This window comes from Chanodichthys erythropterus, chromosome 9, assembly GCF_024489055.1.
Source record: "Chanodichthys erythropterus isolate Z2021 chromosome 9, ASM2448905v1, whole genome shotgun sequence".
In the NCBI taxonomy this organism is placed as follows: Eukaryota; Metazoa; Chordata; class Actinopteri; order Cypriniformes; family Xenocyprididae; genus Chanodichthys; species Chanodichthys erythropterus.
Window position 1 is genome coordinate 33,982,311 of NC_090229.1, and position 24,301 is coordinate 34,006,611.

General features: G+C 36.7%; 1 protein-coding gene across 2 annotated transcripts in view; it reads left to right on the forward strand.

Moving 5' to 3' along the window:
- Positions 1–24,301, forward strand: part of ntrk2a (neurotrophic tyrosine kinase, receptor, type 2a) — a 58,869-nt gene that overhangs the window by 16,967 nt on the left and 17,601 nt on the right. The gene's annotated exons all lie outside the window — the stretch shown is intronic.

Genomic DNA, 24,301 nt, shown 5'->3' on the forward strand with positions numbered 1-24,301 from the left:
ACCATTACGCCTATGGAATGTCCCCACATTTCACAAAAACAAGTATGTGTGTGTGTGTGTGTGTGTGTGTGTGTGTGTGTGTGTGTGTGTGTGTGTGTGTGTGTGTGTGTGTGTGTGTGTGTGTGTGTGCATGTGTGTATGTATGTATGTATTCACAAAATTCTAACCTATCATCAAAGTCAAACAATTGAAAGTGGGGGGAAACTCACATTATGAAATACATGTTTTTCTCCAATTCATGTTGGCCACAATTATTGGTACCCCTAGATATTCTTATAAGTAATTTTCACATTTACATTTTTTAGCACACCAGGGTGAATAGGAGCATGAACTTGTCCAGCCATGACTTAGTGGAGTATAAACATGAGGAAACACAAAGGCCAAATTCCCTTGATCATTCATTACAATGAGAAAAAACAAAGAATATAGTTCTGATGTGCAGCAAAAGATCGTTGGGCTTCACAAAATAGAAAGTGGCTGTAAGAAAAAAGCTAACGCCTTGAAAATCCCCATTTCCACCATCAGGGCAATAATTAAGAAGTTCCAATCAACTAAAAATGTTACAAATCTGCCTGGATGAGGACGTGTGTCTAAATTGTCCTAATGTGCAGTGAGGAGGAAAGTTTGAGTGGCCAAAGACTCTCCAAGGATCACAGCTGGAGAATCACAGAGATTAGTTGAGTCTTGAGTCTCAGAAAGCCTAAAAAAATGATCAAACAGCACCTACATCCCCACAAGTTGTTCAGGAGGGTTTCAAGAAAAATCCTCCTCACTCATCCAGAAACAATCTCCAGCATATTAAGTTGTCAGACAAGACTGGAACTTCAAACGGGACGAGCTTCTATGGTCAGATGAAACAAAAAAAAAAGAGGTTTTTGGCAGCAAACCCACCAGATGGGTTTGGTGCACACATGGATAAACAGTACACACGGTTAAATATACTGCTGGATCTTTAATGTTGTGGACCTATTTTTCTGCTGGAGGTCCTGGACATCTTGTTCAGATACATGGTATCATGGATTCTATCAAATAACAGATAAAAATCAAAACCTGACCGCTTCTGCTAGAAATCTTATTATGGGCCGTGATTGGATCTTGGACAATGATCCAAAACAAACATCAAAACCAACACAAAAATGTGTCACTGAGCACAAAATGAAGCTTCTGCCATGGCCATCCCAGACCCACATGATAGAAAATGAGTGGAGTGAACTGAAGAGAAGAAGCACCAACATGGAGCTGGGAATCTGAAGGAGAGATTCTGCATGAAGGAATGTTCTCTGATCTCTTGTCAGGTGTTCTCCAAACTCATCAGGCATTTTAGAAGAAGACTTAGAGCTGTTATCTTGGGAAAAGGACGTTGCAATAATTGTGCAATAACACAACTTCTGTTTGTGCTAGCATAAAGTAATAGAGCATACAGAGGCTAAAGGAAAGCACATGGAAAGTGGAGCTGCCTGAACCGAAAAAAAAAAACACATTGCATTACTTAAAAATACTTTATCTTTGCAGTTAAATTTTCTTTATCTGCAGCTTTGCCTCATTCAGTTGGTATCACTCCCTCGTTCAGGAACAACTTTGAAGCAAATCCTGCTTTGTACTGTCAGCTTGAAGTGATTAGCGCACACAAGCAGGTTTTTGCTTACTGTTTCTGAGGTTTTTGCATTGAAAATAAAATAAAATCTGTGCAGCCAACATCAGAACAGTTTGCATGCTTTGCTCGAACTTTTGCCATGCCGTTAGGACTGAGAAAACAAAATGGAGGTGCCATGGGTGTAAACATGCAGATTTAGGGATGGCAATATTATAATAAGATCCCCTTCCTACAGTACGCTACTAGGGGAGTAAAATTTCAATGGCTCGTTTTTTCACATGCTTGCAGAGAAAGGCTTACCAAAACAAAGGGTTGCTGGGTTGTCCTTTTTTTTCCCGTTTTCTGGGTTGGTAGATGCACCGGGGACCCAGCACTTAAATATGGACGTGTCCCCTTTAAAAATCAAGCTGCGTATTTCTGCTTTTTGACTGTGTAGCACTTGCCCCGTAGACTTCCATTGTTAGAGCATTACTGTAAAATGCACTTATTTCTTGCTTAAAAAATTAGTCATTAGTTTTTGTGATAGTTGACAGCATGCCAGAGATGCTATAGATAGAGCTTAACTTCTTTTGAATGCAGAACATTCCTGTAAGAAACACAAAATACAAGATCAGTCTCAGGTTAATGCACTATTGTGCGTTTTGTAACTGTAAAACAAATATAATAATTAGGTTGTAAATGTATAAGCAATTTTAACTGGTGTTTTGCTCACATTATTTTAAAGAACCATTAAATCACAACCAGTGTCACAGATCTAGATGAGGCACACAACTGCTGCGGATGTTGGATTTATTAAGTGCAGTATCACAGTAAAAAGTCCAGCCGGTAGGTCAAGGGCACATTACAGTGTTTCTGAGAACATTGATGGTTCATTATTGTGAAGAGAGCGTTCAATATTCAAGTGCATTCAAGCATTCAAGGGGCTGACCAATAATAGATGCCTAGAGAGCAGGGTGGCTGTTATAATTTCAATATATACATGCAATAACACAATTTAACAATGAAAAATGAGATGTACACTACTGTTTAAATTAAATGAACACTTATTGTACATGATATTTACTCAAATTCCATAAAAAAGAAATGATTTTGGAACTGACACAAGAGTGTACTACCAAACTGACCAACCAGTTCCACAATAGCCATACTGGCTAATTAAAGAATATTCCCGATTCAGGTAAATGTTGATTACTACAAAAATTACTACTTTTTTGTAAAAAAAAAAAAAAAAAAAAAAAAAAGAAAGAAAAAAAAGGGAAAACATTATAGTGAGACATTTACACTGAAGTAAACGATGTTCGTAAATGTTAAAATTCTCGCATTTTCAATACATGGTTGAACATCATGTTAACATGTTTTTAGTTTGAAATAATTTATTTACCTGGTTAAACATTTCTTTGTAAAGTTATATCCAATTTTACAAAAAAACAAAACGGCTGCAAAATTTATTTATTTATAGTTATTTTATACTATTAGTCAAGTTATGTTATACTATTATAGTATTTATTAATATTTTGAACGACCTTTTATTTTTATTTTTCATTTTTGTTTTAGTAATTTTATGTTTTGTCATTTTTATTTTTTTAAAATATTTCCATTTAGCTTTCAATTTTAGTTTTAGTAATTTTAGTACTTTAACTTCAGTTTATTTCAGCCTTTTTAGTTGTCAAAATGTCTTTTTTAAAAAAAAAAAAGAAAGAAAATAAGAGCTGAGTCAAAATTATTTTGTGGTAATCAAGGTACGCATTGATGTCACTTTCCCGCCGAAACACACTCCCTGAGCTGGACTGAGTGGCAAAGGAACCTGCTGCATGACTGGATTTACTGTAATAGGGGAAACTGCGAAAACGCGAGTAAAACAAACGATTACACTAAAGTTTGGAATCAAAATTCCTCCTTATAACATGTCAAAGAAACCTAATCCATGGATATTGACATGCAGCCAGGAATCGTGATTCATGACATTTGTATGTGCCTGATTTCAGCGCAGAGGAAATACATAAAGCAAATCTGCCTGTGAACGCTTTATATATATACAATATAGGTAGGTTTAAATCGGAGTGATCACTTATATCAATGTTATATATATCATCATATCGTCCAGCCCTAAAACTTGTATTTTTTGTCATTTATTTAAATCCAATTATGCAGAATATACGATGGTAAATATTTAATTGATGAGTTGTCAACACAATATATAACAATACAATATATACGGTATGATTTTGCCCCAAAATCCAACATTTTGACACAAAACGATAACTGCAAATCCATGTTTTTCTGCCTGGAGTCCAGTTGTTTTTGTGAATTACCATTTGCTTCTTTTTTCTGTTGCTTACGGCAGTCTGTAAAATCATACCTCAGATTTTGTGTCAAAGCTGTTTGTACAGTCAATCGCAAAGCTCTTTTCCGTTTTGGATGCATTGGATGTTTTTTCCGCGGCATTCAAGCTTAAAACCAATGCTGCCACTCAGTCTATTGCCACTCAGTGGGCGTAACCAAAGTCCCTTTAAGACAAGTCATTTCACTCGGCGGCCATCTTTGAATGCCTCTCGGGCATCCTGGGCATCATGCAATCTCTTTGAATGGGGAAACATCAAATTCTCCAAAACTGTTCGCCAACCTTACGATTAAATTTCATATTTGAAATCACCAATGAAATCTAACAACAACCGGCTCATAAATTTAGTTTCTAAACACTTGAATCATGACAAAAAAAAACTATTTTTCAGGCTGGATCAAGCTAATGCACATACGCAGACCTAAATGTGTGTCTCTTTGGAGGTGCGCCTCTGACTGTTTCTATAGAAACCGGTGATTCTAACGGCTGCTGAAGTGATGCGATGACTCTACCAGTTGGCGATTGGCTCTTATTTAGAAGGCGGAACTTATTCCGCCATATTGCACGTTACACTTTCTCCCATTTAAAACAATATGAGTGACACGTCTTGTGTTATTCTATAGTCTTTGGCGTAACCGCAGTCATAACAGTGATGTCACTTGCATACCCTCTATAATCAACATTATGACAAAAATGTTGCTGAACATAACTTATATTGAACCCAGAATGTTTTATCTATGTGCTAAGACTTAGTTGAAAAAATGTTTTCATTAGCTTTCATATTACTATGTGATTACATTGTAATTACTACCTAATTAAAACATATAACTAAAGTACAATTTGTCGATCTGCTTGTAATTAAACATTTTAATAATTAATTGCATGTAATATGTGTAATGGGCACTGCAATGTAAAGAGATGCCATTTAAAGTAACTCTTTCATAGGTCATTACAAAATCATTTGAATGTGATTATACTGCTAGTGGTATATTTCTCTGATAAGAGTTAAAGGGCTCATTTCGTTGAAGACAAACAGAATAAGCCCTGATTAAGTGATCTGAAAACTGTCATTACCAAACAATGACTTCCGTCTGTCATTCAGAGTGCGCTCGGTGTGAGTATTAAGAGCTTGGCTTGGGGGTGGACCTGCCATCCCACCACATGCACTGTTGCCATAGTTACAAGCGTCATAGTTACTCTATTCCAATGATGAATCATTCTCACAGAGCATGAATCACCGTCAGCTGAGATCAAACACACATTCACTTGCGTAACATGCACAAAACTCATAAACATACATAAAAATTACAGTTATGTATTTGTACCAGTATCAGTATCAGTAAACCTTTTTTTGCTTAAGAGTGTCTTTTTTATTGAGATTTCTTGTATTTCCAGTGTCTTCTCACTGGTTAGTGATCACTATGTTCAGACTGTCAGTCCAAATCCGATTATTTGTACATACAATTGGAATCTGATAAAAATTATTGGCTGTCAACACTGTGTTGATATGCGGCACTTTGCAACAACACAACCGTGTTTCCGCAGTGACTTTCCTATAACAAATTCTGACATATTTACATTTTATATGCCGTAAGAAAGTGATATAAACCACACAAAATCCGATCAGAGCCGTCAGACTGAAACGGATTTCCAGAAATAAGATCTGAATAAGTTTTCAAACCACATATGAATGTAGCTCACAATGGATTTGTAAAAATCCCATTTCATGTAATTTTTTGCCTTTCACACTTGTTAAATATGTTCCATATTGGATTCCAATTGGATATGCACAAAATTGGATTTGGACTGACAGTCTGAACGAGGCTTGACTATTGGTTTAGTACAACCAAAAATACACCAATAAAGCATAAAATTGTTTTTTACTGAAATATGGCTAAGAAAAGATGTACTTTTTAGTACTATCAGATCAGTGTGTTTTCTGGTTTTAACTGACACATCATTTTGTTATTAATGTTGAGTGTTTACTCCATAAAATGTTAACCATTATGACTCCCCCCAGGGACAATTATACCACTTCCAACTTGGTAAGCGTACTCTGGCTAGTGGCCACTTAAATGTCATGAATGTCATGTGACATAATCAATATTCATGTGCTCTTCCCCAAACAAGTTTGTATGCTCCAACCAACTGTATTTCCAAACTCCCCAGGAGTGTTGTTATTGTTAACTAAAACTATTGAAAATCATTTTTGTTCATTTAAATAAAGCTGAAATAAAATAAACATAAATGTTAGATGAAAACTAAAAACTTAAAAAAAATTAAATTAAATTAAAAGAAGTTTAATTTAAAGTACTAAAATTGCTAAAACTAAAAGAAATATAAATTAAATTTAAATAGAAATATTTAAAAGCAAAAATAAAAAAATGTTGAAACAAGCATCTAGTATCAGCCGCTATTGCACCTCCTGAGATCAAGGAAGTGAGGTTTATCTGCACTGCTCTTTCTAGCTGGTGTCCGTTACCTTCGTAAACCTCACTCCCATCCGGGTCATGGCACCAAATGTAATCGGTCCTAATTGACCCTCTCAGAGCAGGATTCGAACCAGGGTTTCCAGCATGGGAGGTGGGTACGCTAACAAGGACACTAAAGACTGCATCCTCTAGCATCATTTGCTAGTGCACCTCTTGAGGCCAGGGGAGTGAGGTTTACTCACACAGCTCTTACTAGCTGGCACCTGTTACATTCACCCCCCTAAAACTCACTCCCATCTGGGTCACGGCACTAATGTAATCCCTCAAGTTTAACTCAAACCGCTCTGTGCGGGATTCGAACCGGAGTTTCCGGCATTAGAGGCGGGCATGCTAACAAGGACACAGTCTCTAGCGTCAGTCGCTGGTGCGCCTCTTGAGGCCAAGGGAGTGAGGTTTACCTGCACAGCTTATACTAGCTGGCGTCCGTTATACTCACTCCCATCAGGGTCACGGCACCAATGTAATCCCTCCAGTTCTACTCAAATCGCTCTGTGCGGGATTCGAACTGTCGTTTCCGGCATGGGAGGTGGGTGCACTAACACACTTTAGTGTCCTTCCATACCAGCCTCTAGCATCAGTCTCTGGTGAACCTCTTGAGGCCAAGGGAGTGAGGTTTACTCACACAGCTCTTAATAGCTTGGTTCTGTTAAGGCAGGAACACACCAAGCTGACGCCGACGAACTAGTGCCGACGAAAGCAGACTGCGGGGTTGGCTCACGTCGGCAGCGTCTGTGTCCAAAGTTGCCATGACACACCAAACCAACGCTCGACAGCCGACGGCCACGTAGCACTTCCGTTCTGCTCCTGCAAAAGAAGAAATGCCTTTTCGAACTAGCAGGTGGCAGTAGCTGAGCAGCCAATCAGAATGATCAGATGGCCCAACGGACCGACGAGCTCTGACGCTGATTCAACATGTCGAATTGGCCGAAAAAAAGCCGACAAGGACTAGGGATGTGCGCAACGACTAATTTCATGAAAGTTTAAATGGAAATTTTTTCAAACTACTAGTCGACTAGTCTAACCCTGTCATGTTAACCCCAATGTGCTAGTCTCGCACATCCCTAGCGAGGACCAACTTCAGCCGACGGTGCGGAACACACTGAGAAAACTTAATTGGCCGACGAACAAAAACTGCCCAACAGCTGACTGTCGGCTTGGTGTGTTCCTGCCTTTACACGCACTCCCATCCGGGCCATGGCATCAATGTAACCCCTCTGGTTCTAATCGTCCCACGCCGAGTGGGATTCGAACCAGTATTTCCGGTATGGGAGCCAGTCGCACTAACAAAGACTATAAAGACCGCAACCTCTAATATCAGTCACTAGTGCACCTCTTGAGGCCAGGGGAGTTAGGTTCACATGCACAGCTCTTACTAGCTGACCTCTCTTAAATATACACTGAGAAATGTAGGCTGGATTTTGGTAAAACTATAGATAAAATTGAGGAAAAGAGCAATAATTTTTTCATATGTTATAGAACCACTTCCATTGTTGATTGATTGGAAGTTTGATGGCTTTTGATTTTGGCTCATGGCTTCAGTCTTCCATACTAAATCACAAGGACTAACTATCCCTCATTTGTTTGTCTGCCACACACCTTTTGACTTTAACCTCTAGATGCTAATAACATTTTCGCAGTTTGATTCTCACAATGATGCATTCCAAAAAGTCTGAAATTATAAAATATTTATTTATAGTTTTTTTTTCCCCTTTTCATTGGTTAATTTATTATTAGATATTTCAGGTTACAATGTTTTATATATTTTCATTTCTTTTTATATGTTGTATTGTGTTATGTTCATTATGTTAATGTTGTGTTGTGTTTTTTATGTTTTGTTGTGTTTTGGTTTCTTTTTAGGTTTTGTTTTATTTCACAATGTTCCTGTCGAGGTTGTGGCAAGATAAGAATGACTGTGGTCACACCAGACTGAACTGGACCAAGAATTTATGGACCATTTTGGGAGAGAGGTTTATGGCTGACCCCACCTGCAACTCGCCAAGCCATCTAGCTAATCATACAATAGCTCATTATAGACAGGGTGGATTCTTATTGGTTGTTGCAGAAGAATGGTTCTCTAACTAAACCAGTCTGCAGTGGGGGAATGGTGTGACCTGGGTTCGTACTTTTGCTGAGTGGAATAAATGGGTGAATCCATCACTGGATTTGTACTGTAAGCTGCTAGAATCTGTGTCAGTGGGCAAATGAACCCTTGATGCTTTAAGAGAGAAGGACAGATCGCACCCAAATGGAGTCGCTCATAAATGAATCATGCCAGATGGGCCTTTTTTCACCCTGTTCACACATTTAATGACCAGATAGCAAAGTGACAGCTGAACCATAAAGATTTGCACGTACTGAAAACAGACACATATGTGTGAAACGAGACACAGTCTGTACAGAAAAAAATGATATGTACGAGACACAGTGTCTTGTTCATCCTTTCATATTTATGTATGGTAAAAATGCAGATAAAACTCTTTTTAAAATATTTTTAATCGTGCAGATTTGTGGCCACTTTTACTAAAACAGTATCTGCTGACACTCAGGATGTTCAGTTCATCTGAGTGAAAAAATCAGACCACCTCTGAAAAAGAGGATATTTTTATAGTCAGCATGAAATCACAGTCACTTTTGTTTACTTTCTGAATTCATTTTCATGTTCTTACTGTGAACAAAAAATATTTGTCCACTGCTGAATTAATGTCCTTTTTGGCCATCACAAAATCCTTTCATTTCATATGACAACTTATATGCAGATTCGATATGCAGAAATTCATCATATTCGATATGCAGAAATTCATCACATTATGGAAGTAAAATAGAGACGAATAACATTTCATGTTGACTTTAAATGAAATAAAACTGCATTTGCGCAATTGTTTTATCACTGTATTTTGCGAAAAGTGTACATATTGTTTATCGGTACAAACAAAAGTTTAATTTTAGACATCACAGACTCATACATAACATACAGTAAGTGTAAAATGTAGTTCATTTTAACTGGACTTGCACAGCTGCTTTGATGTAGTCTTAATTTTATTCCTAAAATGATTTTATCTTTATGTTTGTTTTTGTTTGATTTACTGTGTTGTATACATATATTGACTTGAGTTTTGATTTTGTTAATACAATATATTATGGATATAACAACCCCATGCTCATCAGTTATTTCTGCAAAAAGAGATTGCAAATCAAATTTAAAGTGTCTGATTTATCAAAATATCACGAAAACAAACAAGAGATGGTGCTGCATTTAATAAAATGCATTATTTCAGATAACACGCTGCTGCTGCTTTCTTGTGTCTGGACGTCATCATCGCTTTAGTCGGTCAGACAGAAACGCTCTTCAACACGCATAAAAAACAATCCGTCTCATGTCCCAACGTGGAGGTGGAAGAATTTCCTCTTTTGCCCCCTCTCCTACTCTTTTTCTCTTTCTGTGTGTGTCTCTCACACACAAACACAGATGTCAAGAATGGGAGGCGTAATGAAGTATGATATTGCAGCTCAGAAGCAGTGATTGGCTTAGACACAGAAAGTTCTGCAAAGACCTTTGGGTGTCTTTGAATGTTCAAGTTCCCTGGGTGCAGCTCGGAAAAAACGAAAAGCTCTTTTGAAACCAGCTTTTTTTCTTCTTCTTTTTTTTTTTTTTATCCCTTTTCACTTCATTGTGAGTGGCTATTTTGTAAAGGCATGGCCAGGGCTTTAGAGGGCCCCACGGTGAACAGACTGAAGGGGACCCCACCAGCCAAGGTTGGCCCTGCTTCCTGGGGCCCCGCCCCATGCTTGTGACGGCCCTGGGCATGGCATTAACACAACCGGCCTCACCACAGTAGGTGGTTGTAGGGAAAAGAGATCAGTGTTATACATCTGGGCAGTTCATCTACAGTACATACATTATAAGTTGCGTATGCTAAGGCAGAAAATCACTTGCTCATATTCAGGCTAAAAGTATTAAAATGTAGTCGGTCCCGCACTGTTTGTTCTACAGACTTAATGTGTCTTGTTGAGGAAAGGTGCTTTAGGATGGACTATTTTGGCTACTATAAGCAGCATTGGGGAAGCTACTTTAAATCTGTATTAGCTAAAAAAGTACTTATATAACTACACTGACGCTTCTTTTCAAATGTATAACTATCAATGATATAATTTATAATGTAATCAGACAATTTTTTATGATCTGGCACTAAATATTACACAATCAAAAAAACAAACTGATCAATTTTGACTTGATAAAACAGAAATGAGCGCACACAATACGTGGCATTAAAAGAATTAAATGTAGTGTTTGTTTTTGCTACACAGCTAATTAGGTCTGCATGATTTGAGGAAAAAAAATCTAATATCAGTTTTTCTGATAAAAATTGTGATTGTGATTTCAAATGCAGTTGTTTTTTTAAAAAAGCAATGTTCATTTGTAGCTCTGAATAATTTATGCAAAAAATTTTGACTATATATCAATATGACTATGATGATGATAATATCCTGATAATAATCTGTAATTTAAACTCAAATTTCTGCGTTAATTGCCTTTAAACAAAAAAAACAAAAAAAAAGTTGTAGTAACTTAATGAAATTGTCCTGATAACTTAGGCAGTGTCTGGAAATTAGGCAGTGGATTTGTAGTTCCCAGCATGCTTTGCATAGGACAGGATAAGGAGAATAAATGTTGAAATTTTTTAGGGAAGGGAAAGACCTTTTAGTGTTTAATGCTGTTATGATTGACATTTAAAAGAGTTTCTGTATAGTGTTTTTGTAAAGAGTAGACACATGAAGGTAAACACTATTGACGCTATAAGCAATGACTGCGCTAATGCCAGTGACCAGAATTATCTTACTTGTTCATTAAATGTATGTTAAATAAGTTGTGTTAGCATCTGCTATGATAGCTGTTGATTTGAACTGAAATAAATAAGATTAATTGGTTCTCTCAACTCTGGTAGTTGGAGCAACTTAATTTTTTGATTAATCAACTTAAAAATTTGTATTTATGCTACAAATTATTAAGTTCCTCTAACACAGCATTTCTCAAAGTGTGGGGCGCACCCCATTGGTGGGGAATAGAGACATGACAGGTGGGGCGTGACAAACGAGAGGAAATTTGGTCATTTTTGTACCCATCTCTGTTAACATTTTGAGTCCCACATATGGGATTTTTATTTCTGTGCCCCTGAGATTACGGTCCCAAATATGGGATTTATAACGTTCAGTGACGTCACTTAACTGCCAGATTCAAACTGTGCTTTCGTGCGCTTTGGCTGGCACTGAGCCAGAGACGGACGCGCTCAGCAGCACTTGTCATTTGTCACAACTATGCAGTGTTTTCAACAACATAATGTTTATTTTAGGTGTCAGACATTTAAATATACATAAGTAGTACTAGTAATGTCTATGGAAGCATAGATACTGATGTGGAAGCAGCAATAACAATCAATTCAAATATAATTTGCCGTATAAGTAACTATACATAGTATATGTAACTATAAAGTTTACTCTATTTTTATCCCAGATCACTTACGTACATGGATTTTGGGAGAAATTGATGAATTCACGTGCTGTAAATCCGACTGACAGGGCTCGCTCAGAGCCATTAGCTGAACAGCTGCGCAAACAAATATGGTGGCGCCCATCTCGCGTTATAGATAAAGATCAGTTATTAAGGTTTTTAAACGACAAAACACTCTTACTTAAGCCGGGAACACATTTAACTGCTAGCTAAAACATTGTAAGATTGAGCTCAACACACAGCGATTGTTTCCTGTGACTAAAGCAGATTCAAATACTTACACATGGAATTTGAACACCAACTGTAATCGCCGACTGAACGCAACTGGCTCTGACTGGATGCATTTGAGCGCGATCAGTCATAAGTATCAATTTACATTCATAATCAGCCTTACAATTGTTAAGTGTGTGCGCGGCTTTATACATATTTGAGAATCAGAATATCAGATAGTTGATGACATGGTAAGCAAGTTTGTGAATATTTTGAATGAAAAAGGAGAAACAAAATAAAAGCGTTAATTTATAATTTATATATAATATATAAAATGCAAAGTGATAATATAATTGCACTTTTATTTTCTCTTTTTTCAGTTTTGAATGCTGTTATTTGATGTTATGTTTTAAAATGTAATGTTAATAAAATAAATTAATACATTTTAACAATTAAACTTAAAGCCAAGTTGGGGACAGGTGGGGCTCGGAACCCTTCCTTACCTCCAAAGTGGGGAATGGTAGAAAAAGTTTGAGAAACACTGCTCTAACACAATGTAGCTTTCTGGTGGAACGTAAATTCACTCAAAGTTGTCATAACTTAAAAAAAAAAAAAAAAAAAAAAAAACACGTTTTGAAACATTATTTTTTAGAGTGTATGTAGTTTTCCTAAATAAAAGCTTGATTATTATTATTATTATTATTATTATTTAAAAAACAAAATAAAATATTACTATTGTAATAATACTAATTCACTGTAAAATAAAGATGCAGATGGCATTCGTGTGGAGCAGCATTTACTGCAAACCAAGCCACTCTGAAATGCTAGAAACACCGAATCATGAGCTGCTCACGTGTAAAAGAACACAATGCCGCACTTTGCTCTGGAACAGGCAGTGCAGTTATTTATTTGATAACCGAACTAAAGCCAAATCGTGATTTTAGTTCAATTAATTGTTCAAACCTACCAGTAATCACTGGAAAATAGCTAATTACTGGAAACGCTACCGTTTTGAAAGCAGATGAGCTACTCATGCAACTGAACAAGTTAGCTTTGCTACTTTTAGTTTGCTGCTCCTCTACACTGCTACTAACCACCAGATCCCTTTAGCAAGCACATAACAATGTGCTAAATAGTAGCCTACTTAAAAGACCTTAGCATCTGCAAAGCAACATATCATTCTTGTGGCAGTGGGCTTTGCACGGACAAGCACATTTTCTTCCGAAAACATAAGGATCTAGGTGTAACTGTAGACATGCTGCTTCACAATGAAGTATGCGAGAGAAGCTGATTTTGAGGTGTGTTTATGGACAGTTTATCTTTTAATCTTATCTCCTGTATACCTGTTTCAGTTGTATAATGTGTTGTATTATGTATAAACCTTCTAGGCAGCCCATTAGCCACTCCCCAATGTCCTGCATGGCAATTTTATTTAGATAGTTACCGTCCTCCCTTCTGTTCACAACATCTGTTCTCTCTATATGATTTCTCTTTCCACAGTCCCTCTTCTGACCCCTGTGAAAATGCTCTTTTTTACTTCAAATATTTTCTTTTCTTTACCCTGAAAATATCCAAAGGGTCTCATGTTGATTTAGAAGTTGAGAAATCTTTCGACAAGTGAAAGAACATAGTCTCTAATCTAACTTTTCACCTTTGGACTATGTAGTTACAGTCAAACATGCTGAGTGATGCACTCCAGTTTAAACAACCTTCAATGTGATGACACATGGTTAGAAAAGAAAATCATTAGTACCGTCACTTTAAAAAGCTTGGCTGAAGGATTTAGCTGTAACATTCCAGTTATTTTATGTTTGGAGTGAAGGATGTTGATGATTTTAGCAAAGTTTGCTTTCAGATTACCCTGTTGAATTTCTGACCATCTGTGTTTTCATTGGACTTGTTCGTTCAAAGAGAAATACTCATGGGGTATGTTTGGAAAAGCATACTGCCATACTTCTCTTGCTGTTTACTATGTACTATGTATATTTCTCATATGGACACTTTTATATGTCAAACGTTTGAGGTCAGTAGGATTTGTTTTGAGGGAAATTAATAGCAGGGATCCATTAATTTCATCAAAAGTGTCAGTAAAGACTAAGTTACATGAAGAATTAAAAATAAATCTATTTTAAATAAATGCATTTCTTTTGAGCTTTATATTCTTCATTATTGTGGTTTCCACAAAAATATTAAGCAGCAACTCTTTTTTTTCGACATTGATAATAATAAGTGTCTCTTAACCCACAAAAACCGAGACGGCCGCCGGCGTTCTTAATTTAAAATATAAAGTAGTTCTTAAATTTTTGATAACTTTTCAACCGTTAATCCAATCTGTATGCAGTACCATAAAAAAGGAGATTCTCGGCTTTCCAATGATATCGCATTTATCTCATTCTGACATTCAGAGGCTCTGTAGTGAGACTGGTTGCGTCATCAAAATCTGCTGCATTGATTCATCAAGGCAATGCATGTGGTAAAGCCAAACAGGAACGACTGTTGATGCCTAGTCAAACCATCATCATCTCAACCAATTAACATAGGTTTTGGTCATTTGAAATACAATACTATCAAGTATTCTTTGGAAGCGCAAAGTTAAAGTATTTGCGTGCGCGTGTATCTGCGTGTATGAAAACAAACACAAAGATAACAGATTTGAATGAGAACACTCATGTTACAAAGCATGACTTTGACATAACATGAACCAAAATAAGGATGAAACAGTTCCACATCAGATAGGTTATTGCAATTTATGTTTTCAAACGTGTCTCTATGCAGTGAATCGGTGCAATCAAATGTGACGCATTCAGTGAAGAGTACAGCCACAGGACTGCTCTGTTTGGTTGTTATATTATCTAAATACTTATTTTATAGTTTGTGAAGATCATTTACATTATTATTTCAGTTGAACTACTTATATTTCTCTCTCATTTTGTCTGTATTTTGTAAAAAAACCTTTGCAAAGTTTTTATTTTCGTTGCACAAGACAATTTTCATAATTGTTTTCATTACTTGCAACACAATTTGATTTTATTCATGTTCAGATTGAGAATAAATTTCTCTAATAAGTCACTTTTGCTTTAGTATTCTGTTATATAACATGTTTTGTATTCATTTTACTCCCTGGTCTTTTTTGGGCACACATTAACAATAAATAAAATACACATTCATCCCTAAAGAGTAATATTGTAGTTTTATCTAGAGTAATATTGTAACAAATGGCTATAACTTTCATAGAGATACATTTATACAAAATTTCATTTGAAAGTTTAAAACGTCCAAATGTAACTTTTTAAGAGAAAAAATCCAAACTTCAGGAGGTTTTGTGTGAGTTTACAGTGAAAAACACCAGATTTTAAGTTGTTACAGTATTTCACAATAATACTGTTTTAACTGTATTTTTTTATCGAATGAATGCAGCTTTGATAAGCATAAGAGCCTTATTTCAAAAACATTTAAAAATCCCCAAACTTTTGAATGATAGTGTACAATTGCAAAAATGTGCATCCCACAATGCAATGCACCTGACTTGTTCCATTTCCAGTGTATAACAAGTTATAACCGCCAAGATTTTTTATACTTGCTGTGTTCGTGATAAGGTCATGTGACAACGTTTATCATTACATAATTGTGTTTTGCATACTATAGTATAGCCAAATAAATTATATACTATGCAATAAAGTATATACTATACATACTGTAATATACTAGTACAGCCCTGGTCACCATTCAGTGTCAAATATAAGTCAGATCTGAGAGCACAGTTTATTTTTGACTTTCTTAATTTAGTTTAATGGGGGTTTAGGATAGATTTTCATCTCAGACCAGCGAGAAAATGTGAATGAGACACATGAGGAAGAAAGAGAGAGTGTTTTCCATTGTTACTTGAACTTCCTGTGACCTTGGGGTCTTCAGAAGGAAGAGGGGCTGGAGTTTTACTGTCACACGAGAGGGTGAGAGCATTTTTGGTCTTTAAAAATAGCAGCAGGCATTAAAAGCGAGCAAAACGATCAATCTCTGTTATTTTTGGGAATATGATATTTTCCTCTTCATGTTTAGGCCTGAATGTGTCTCTGAGAGCGCTCAGCGGTCCCAGTTAGTATTGCTGTGTAACCGAAATCCAATCCTGAAAACAATCCATCCGCTGTCCTCTCTTGACGCTTTTTCCTTCCCACCCCTCATCCATCATTCCATCCATCCATCCGTCTATCCATCTCTTCTCATTAACTCCTCTGATCGATAGATCACTTCCTCTCTGCTAGCAAGAAAAAACAAGAGTTTAAGAGTGTGCAGTGGCTGGGTTTCCTTACCGGATACACACACACACACGCACACACACACACATACAAATGTGTGCAAGAGCTGAGAGCCTGAGAGTATTTGTCAGTATTTTGGCCCATCTACTAAATGTGTATCTGAATTTCCTCATTTAAAACAGCTTAAAACAAGCCAGTGATTTTCACTTGTGCTTGTTGCATTTCTGTGTACGAACATTTAGTGTATTTTACATTTTTGTGCGCTAAAAATAGAAAAAAAAATTTTTTTGTATATAATGTAAATATTTCATCATTTATATGATCATATTTCACATATCCACGTATTTTAGTGACATTTTGGTGGCAACAATGTACTGTCAATAGTAGGGTTGTCAAAAGTACCGAAGTCGATACTGAAATTTTAAAAATGTGATGATACCAGCAATATGTCTGTGATTGGCTTCAATGAATAACACTTAAAGCATGTTGTAAATAGACACCTTTGACGTTCTTACTGAGCACTTACACAGATACACACAGGAGCGTTTGAAAGCAGGCATCTATCAGTGGATCTCTATCAGCAGATATATTTGAGATCTGCTGATAAATGCCTGCTTTCAAACGCTCCTATTTACAATGTTTTTGAAGCGTTGATCATTGTAGCCAATCACAGACATATCTGTTGAGCACGTCAACACAATGGCCAATCAGAGGTGTTTAACAATCTGCTCAACAGCGCTCGGGGAAAATGCTGGTTTTTAAAATTTCAGTACCTACTTAGAACCAAAGTCGGTACTTTTGACAACCCTACCTCAGCCCTCTATCCTTTCAGCTCCACTGAGCTCTTCCTTCTCTCTGGCTCCTCCTTTGTCTTTACTGACACTGGCTCTGCCTCGGTCCTCTAACTCTCCAGTTACACCTTGGTCCCTAGTGCCTGCAACATTGCCCTTGTCCTTCATCCGTCTGTTTTTTCACTTTACTTCATCTCGATCTCTGGCCCACCTGACTCTGCCTCAGTCTGCAGTTCCCCTGGATTCACCCTGGTCAACACTACGGAGGGCTCCACCATTCAGCCTTCCAGCGGGCTCAGGGGAGGTGGATTCGCCGATTCCATCGTGGCCTCTTCTGCTGGCCCTTCAGTGGTTCCTTCCTCCGCCGGATCCTCCTTGGTTTCTCCCTCCATCAGTCCCTCCCTGGAGGCTTCCGCCTGGGGGTCCTGGCCCTCCTTCCCACCCCCTTGTAGATAATAGCACCTCCTCCCACCATTTCGGTGTTATTTGTGTTTACGGCGCCAGAAGGCACTATACCGGGAGGGGGGTGGATTGTAACGTGTAGCCTGATCAGTTTTTATTTGTTTTGTCAAGGCCTTTTAGTTTGTTAGTTTTGTTTCCCTGCATCTTAGTTCCCGACATGACACCCTCGTAATCTTTCATCAAAATAATCCTGTCAACCTGTCACTCACATGAGATCACAGCAATAGCAAACCACAACCATCCAGTCAATTCCCGATGGACAAGATCAAGTCCCGCCTGACAATTTTTATTGTTCAAGAAGCTGTTTCACTAGAATATACAGTACATCACAATAGGGAAGAAATCTTCCTTTTCATGCAGACTTTAACTTTTTATTTAAAAATATATGTACTGTTTGTGCAGTTCTAATAGGAATTTGCTATACTGTTCCACAGTTTAGTTGGGGCCACAGCGAATGCACAATCTCCCCTATATAGATTTTAGCCTAGATTTAGGAACAGTAACCTCTGGTTAACTGACCTAAGAGTTTTCACTGGGTGATGTTCTAAGAAAAGGGTCAAAGATTTAAGAAGGTGCTAGGCCATATATAAAAACAAAGCAAGCACTTTAAAAACAACTCTATAATTGATTTTAAAGTGCCAGTGTAGCCAGTGCAGAGACACTTAGACAGGAGTAATATCTTCATGTTTGTGAACACCAGTTAAAAGTCTTGCTGCCGCATTTTTAATGATTTGAAATCAAGAGGAATGGCTGATTCCCAGAAACAGGGAGTTGCAGAAGTCTAGAGGAAATAAAAGCATGAATCGCTGTTTCAGACTTCTTAAAAGAATGAAGTGATTCACTTTAGTCAAAGCTCTTAGTTGGTACATAAACTAGATTTGGCATCTAAGTTAATTTCCTTATCAAACTAGAGGGCACTATTTAATAAGACTCACATTTTTCACACACAATTTCACACACAGTTTAACATATGAAAACAAAATATCAAAGTTTAAATTAGATGATTGACTCAGGAAAGCAAACTGTGTTTGTCAAGCTGTTTCATGGCGTCTTTAAGAATATGAATATTTCATATAAGCCCATGCACAAACCAAAGCAGTGATACAAAGCTGATAGCTTTAACCCAGTGTGATTGTATTAGATGTATTATCATGTTTGAATAGGACAATTGTGCGTTTCGATTCAAAGACAGCATAGTGTAAATCACTGAGTGTCATGTATCTCAAGAGACCTTCAACATTCAATTACCCCTTGAACAGCAGAGATAATCAATACAATGGCCTGAGTTTTGTCCGGCCTCAGGCTCATGCGCTGTAATGTCAGGACCCCTGGTCACTTGGTCACTCCTGATTGTCTCCTCTTTCGTCTGCTGCCTCTCTCTCAGTATTTTGCCCTCTTCAACCTCACCAGACTGCCGTCTGACCCCTGTCGCTTAACTCCATTTGCAATGATTTTTGCAGTGAAACAAGTACTTAAACCGAAGGGCAATCAATCAAACACATGTAAAGCCTTTGTGTGTTGATAATTATATATATATATATATATATATATATATATATATATATATATATATATATATATATATAATATATACAGCAAGTGTGCATTCAGTTGATCAGTATTAAACAATAAAAAGCAAAGTATCATGAGAATGTATAACAGTTTCACAACAGTGATAATAATAAGAAATGTTTCTTGATGAGCAATTTAGAATATTAGATTTCTGAAGGATCATGTGACACTGAAGACTGGAGTAATGATGCTGAAAATTCAACTTTGTTACAGGAATAAATTACATTTAAAAATATTAAAATAGAAAAGTATTATTTTAAACTTTAATAGCATGTCATAGTATTACTGTTTTACTGTATTTTTTATATTTTACTGTATTTTTTATATTTTACAAAATTTTTGATGAGCCGAAGAGATTTTTTCAATTATTATTTCATTTAAAAAAATCTTACAGACCCCAAACTTTTGATCGGTAGTACTCTGCAAACACAGAAAAGCAAAATCATAAAAACAGTGAAAAGTCACAGTGCTGTTGGATTGTATATAAGCACTGTTGGAACGTCACTCAGCCAATCAAATTCAAGGACCAGAACTTGCCACCGTGGCAATGGGTCAATCATTCTCCCCATTACTACAGCTATCAGTATCTTCTCCAGCTCTAGATGATGTCATAATGGCTGTAAAAACGGTGTTGACGTCCTGTAAAAATTGTTGATTATTTTCACAGACACTTTTCCTGGTAACAAGACGCTTGGGTTTTCTAGTAAATGCTTTAAGCTGTCATGTGCCATCAGAGGGGTCATCGCAACATGGCCGATCTCCAGTTTCCTGTTTTATTTTCTCAGATATCAATGAGGCTAATGCACCTCTATCGCCGCTATATCATTCAACATGTCACCGGCTGTTTCAGCCAAATATTCTGTCTTGAGAGTCTCCATCTTTTACTTGCTGATGAATAACTCTATTGTAGAAGTGTAGTTGGCAATCTAAGAGTAAAGAAGGAAGATGATGTCAGGGTTAATGTGATTTACCCAAGTAAGTCTAGTTCCTGGATCTCTTATTTGGTCATGGAACAACCGGCTTGGGCTTTGGGCTGGAATTAGTGGCTTCAACAATATGTGTTACAATATCAGTCAGGGTTAAGGAGTTATCTACTTGGTCACTTCTTGTGTTTTTACTTATGGAATAGACAGTTTATGCAAAGAACAACATGTAAATGGCCACCAAGACACACAATCAAACTCAAACCTTGTTCAGGAGATGCATACACAATGTTTTTTTTTCTGTTTCTTTCTTCTGCCGAACACAAATGAAGGTATTTTGAAGTTTATTTCATTTTTTTTTTAATAGTTTTATTTAACTGTTTTTGTCCATACAATGAGAGTCTGTGAGGTCCAAAACAATATTAAGCCCCATTGATTTTTACTGTATGGGAAAAAAAACAAAAACAGAAACAAATTCTTTTGTGTTCCACAGAAGAAAGCAAGTTGACAACATGACGGTGAGTAAATGATGACAGAACTGATACTTCTTTGATGAACTATCACTTTAGGACAATACAGATATTTGAAGCGACTGTATGTCTTTTCCTCAGCCTCATTTTTATTTCCTTCAAATTAAATTTGACATCTGACACCTGATGTACAGTGCTCAGTGTAAATCAGTACACCCCCTTTGAAAAGTAACATTTTAAACAATATCTCCATGAACACAAAATCAATTTCCAAAATGCTGACAAGACTAAGTTTTATATAACATCTGTTTAACTTATAACATGAAAGTAAGGTTAATAATATAACTTAGAGAACAACATTTTCAGTTTTACTCAAATTAGGGTGATGCAAAAATAAGTACACCCCACTGAAAGTCTCTGGAGCAAAGCTAAATTTTAGACTACAAATGTTTTAATTTAACAAGAATTCAACCACAGGTGAGTCTAATCATTCATTACACAGATGTCCAGCAGACAGTTGACTATAAAAGGGTGTTAAAACACCTTCCCATTTCATGCTGTCAGCAATGGCACCACATGAAAAAAAATGTCACAAGACCTGAGAAAGAAAACAATTTCTTTACACCGGAAAGGTGAAGGCTACAAGAAGATCAGCAAAGCTTTACTTATCAGTCAGAATACTGTAGCAAAAGTGGTACAATAATTTTAAAAAGATGGAACTGCAACAATCTCACAGAGACATCCAGGTCGTCAAACTGGTGTGACTATTTCCTGTGACACAATACGACGAACACCGCAGAGGAATGGCATGCATGGGTGCCATCCACAAAAGAAGCCTCTTCTAAAGCACAGGCATAAAAAAGCCCACCTAGAGTTTGTCAGGACCCAACTGACAAAGATGAAGACTACTGGGACTCTGGAGTGATGAGACCAAGATAAATGTTTTTGGAACTGATGGCTTCAAAACTGTATGGTGTTGCAAAGGTGAGGAATACAAAGAAAATGCATGGTGCCTACAGTGAAACATGGTGGTGTCAGTGTCCTTATGTGGGGCTGCATGAGTGCTGCTGGTGTCGGGAGCTGCATTTCATTGATGGCATCATGAATTCACAGATGTACTGCTCTATACTGAAAGAGAAGATGCTACCATCACTCCATGCCCTTGGTCCTCATGCACTTTTCCAACATGACAGGGATCCTAAACACACATCTAAGGTCACTGTTGGATTTCTGAAGAAGAACAGGGTGAAAGTGATTCAGTGGCTCCTGATCTGAACCCAATCGAATACCTATGGGGAATTCTGAAGAGACTCTCCATCCAGCATCCAGTCTCTAAAAGAGCTCATTCTTGAAGAAGGGAAAAAGATGTATGTTGCAAAATGTCGACAAATAGTTCATTCCATGCCTAGAAGACTTGGTGCTGTCATTTAAAATCATGGAGGCCGTACAAAGTACTAGATGTAGTAGTTTTTGTTGTGGGGTGTACTCATTTTTGCATCACCCTAATTTGAGTAAAACTGAAAAATGTGTAATCTAAATTATATTATTAACCTTTCTTTCATGTTATAAGTTAAACAGATGTTATATTAAACTTAGTCTTGTCAACATTTTGGAAAGTGTTTTGTGTTCGTTGAGATATTGTTCAAAATGCTACTTTTCAAAGGGGGTGTACTCTGAGCACTGTACATAGGGTTAAGATATGATTGTTTTATCAGAAATTTGTTCCAGCATGATTTCTTCTTCTATTCGTCCTGCTGTTGTGCACTGTTACTGTTGAGCAACTTAACATGTACAAAAGTAGATGTTCCAAAATCAACATCCTGTTGTTCCTGGAACAACATTCCTATCAACCAATGTGCAGTGGTTTTATGGATGGGACTAGGGTTATGATTGGTAGATTTCCTGTTTTTGTACAAAGACAGCCAAACTACTGATCTTAAGACTAGACACTACAGGCTAAACCATGGTTTTTCAGGCAATGTTCAATTTTGACTTGTCTTCTTTCAGAATATAGTGGAAAGAAAACATCCACAAAACACATTTAATTGTTTATTTTATTACACTCTATTTGCATTAGTAGATTTCAATTACAATATGTTTGAAGGCTGTTTTCCCAAAATATGAGATTTTTCTTCTTGCTCTGAGCCTGAAATCTCCATTTATGCATATATTCTAAACGTTTTCACAAATCATTCACCTGATTTATATGCCATTTTATTCCTAAAAAATATTTATTTTTATTTGTTAATATAAATGTTTTTTGGATTTTTTTGTAGCTGTTGACAGAATTTTCTGATTTATGGAATGATGAAAGGAGATCCCCTTTGCAAAATCCCCTTTGTAAAAACCTTAAACTATAATATGCCAACAAAATGAAACAATTTTGAACCTGGCTTTATCCAGTGTTCCCATTTCTGTTCTGGAAATTTATGAAAATTAGAGCATATTTAATTAGATCATTCATAATTAGCATATTCAAACATACCATTTTAGAAAACTTTGTAATACAAAACAATTGTTTTAATGTACTTCGATGATATTATTAGTTAAAATACCCCCATTCACCTGTAGTGTCACACTTTAAAGTTGATTTGAGACAGAAGTTGCAATAGTCTTTCTTGTGGCATATATTCAAGTCAAGCAGCTTCTCGAACAAGACAAAATGTAGGATGGGACTTGTTTTGGTCCATCAGGACTTGATTGGATGGTTGGATGATTGTGGATTGCTATTGGTGGATCTCATTTGAGTAACAGGTTGTAACAAATTTTCAACTTTCTTTAGTGTGTAATGTTGCTGTTTAAGCATGAAAAAGTTCTGCAAAGTTCCAGTTATTCTCAATATTCTCTATATTCTCTGATGTTTGAGGAACAAACATGTCACAATATTCATTATTTAAATAATTCCTGCCTAAGGCATAGACAAAATAAAAGGGACAAGGCCTGGTTGAGTTGTGTTTGTAGTGTAGAAACTCATGGTTATGGTAAGGGGCGTGACATTTTCCAAACACGCACAAATCGGTTGACCAATCACAACACACTAATCCACTCGAACAATCAGAGAACATTGTGCTTTTCGGAACAAGATGCTTCATAGAGACATGAACTAAACAGGGCTGCTTTTCCCAAAAGCATTGTAAGTTTATAAGTAGATCATAAACTATTGCCACCGATGGTCTCTATGATCAACTTAGCTCACAATACTTTTGGGAAATACAGCCCAGAGCCTTACTGACAGACTGGGATGAGAGATGCTTGCAATAATGTGAAATATGTGAAAATTCAAGCATGAAAGCCAAATCAAGACTTTGTACAAGGGCATAATACATCAAATTTAAAACTATTACCAGCTAAAATGCATTTTTGCAAAGTATCTTATCCTGGGAAATGTTCATGATAGATGTATTGCTAAACATTGCAAACCTCATGGAGAACTACTACACCCTTGATGGTAATTCTGTTGAAACTTTTTGGTTTTCTTGGCGCTTGAAGATGTTTACGTGTGCACTGTTCATTTCTTATATATTCCAGTTAAAACAGAAAACTGATTAAGTATCATGACTGCTGAACACTGTGATTTTGAGGGTCTGTTCTGTAGTATTTATTAGTCTTAGAATTAGTTATGTTTTCCTTTTGTTTTGATGACAGCAGCATTTGTGCTGCATGAACTCCACAAGTTTGTATAAAACC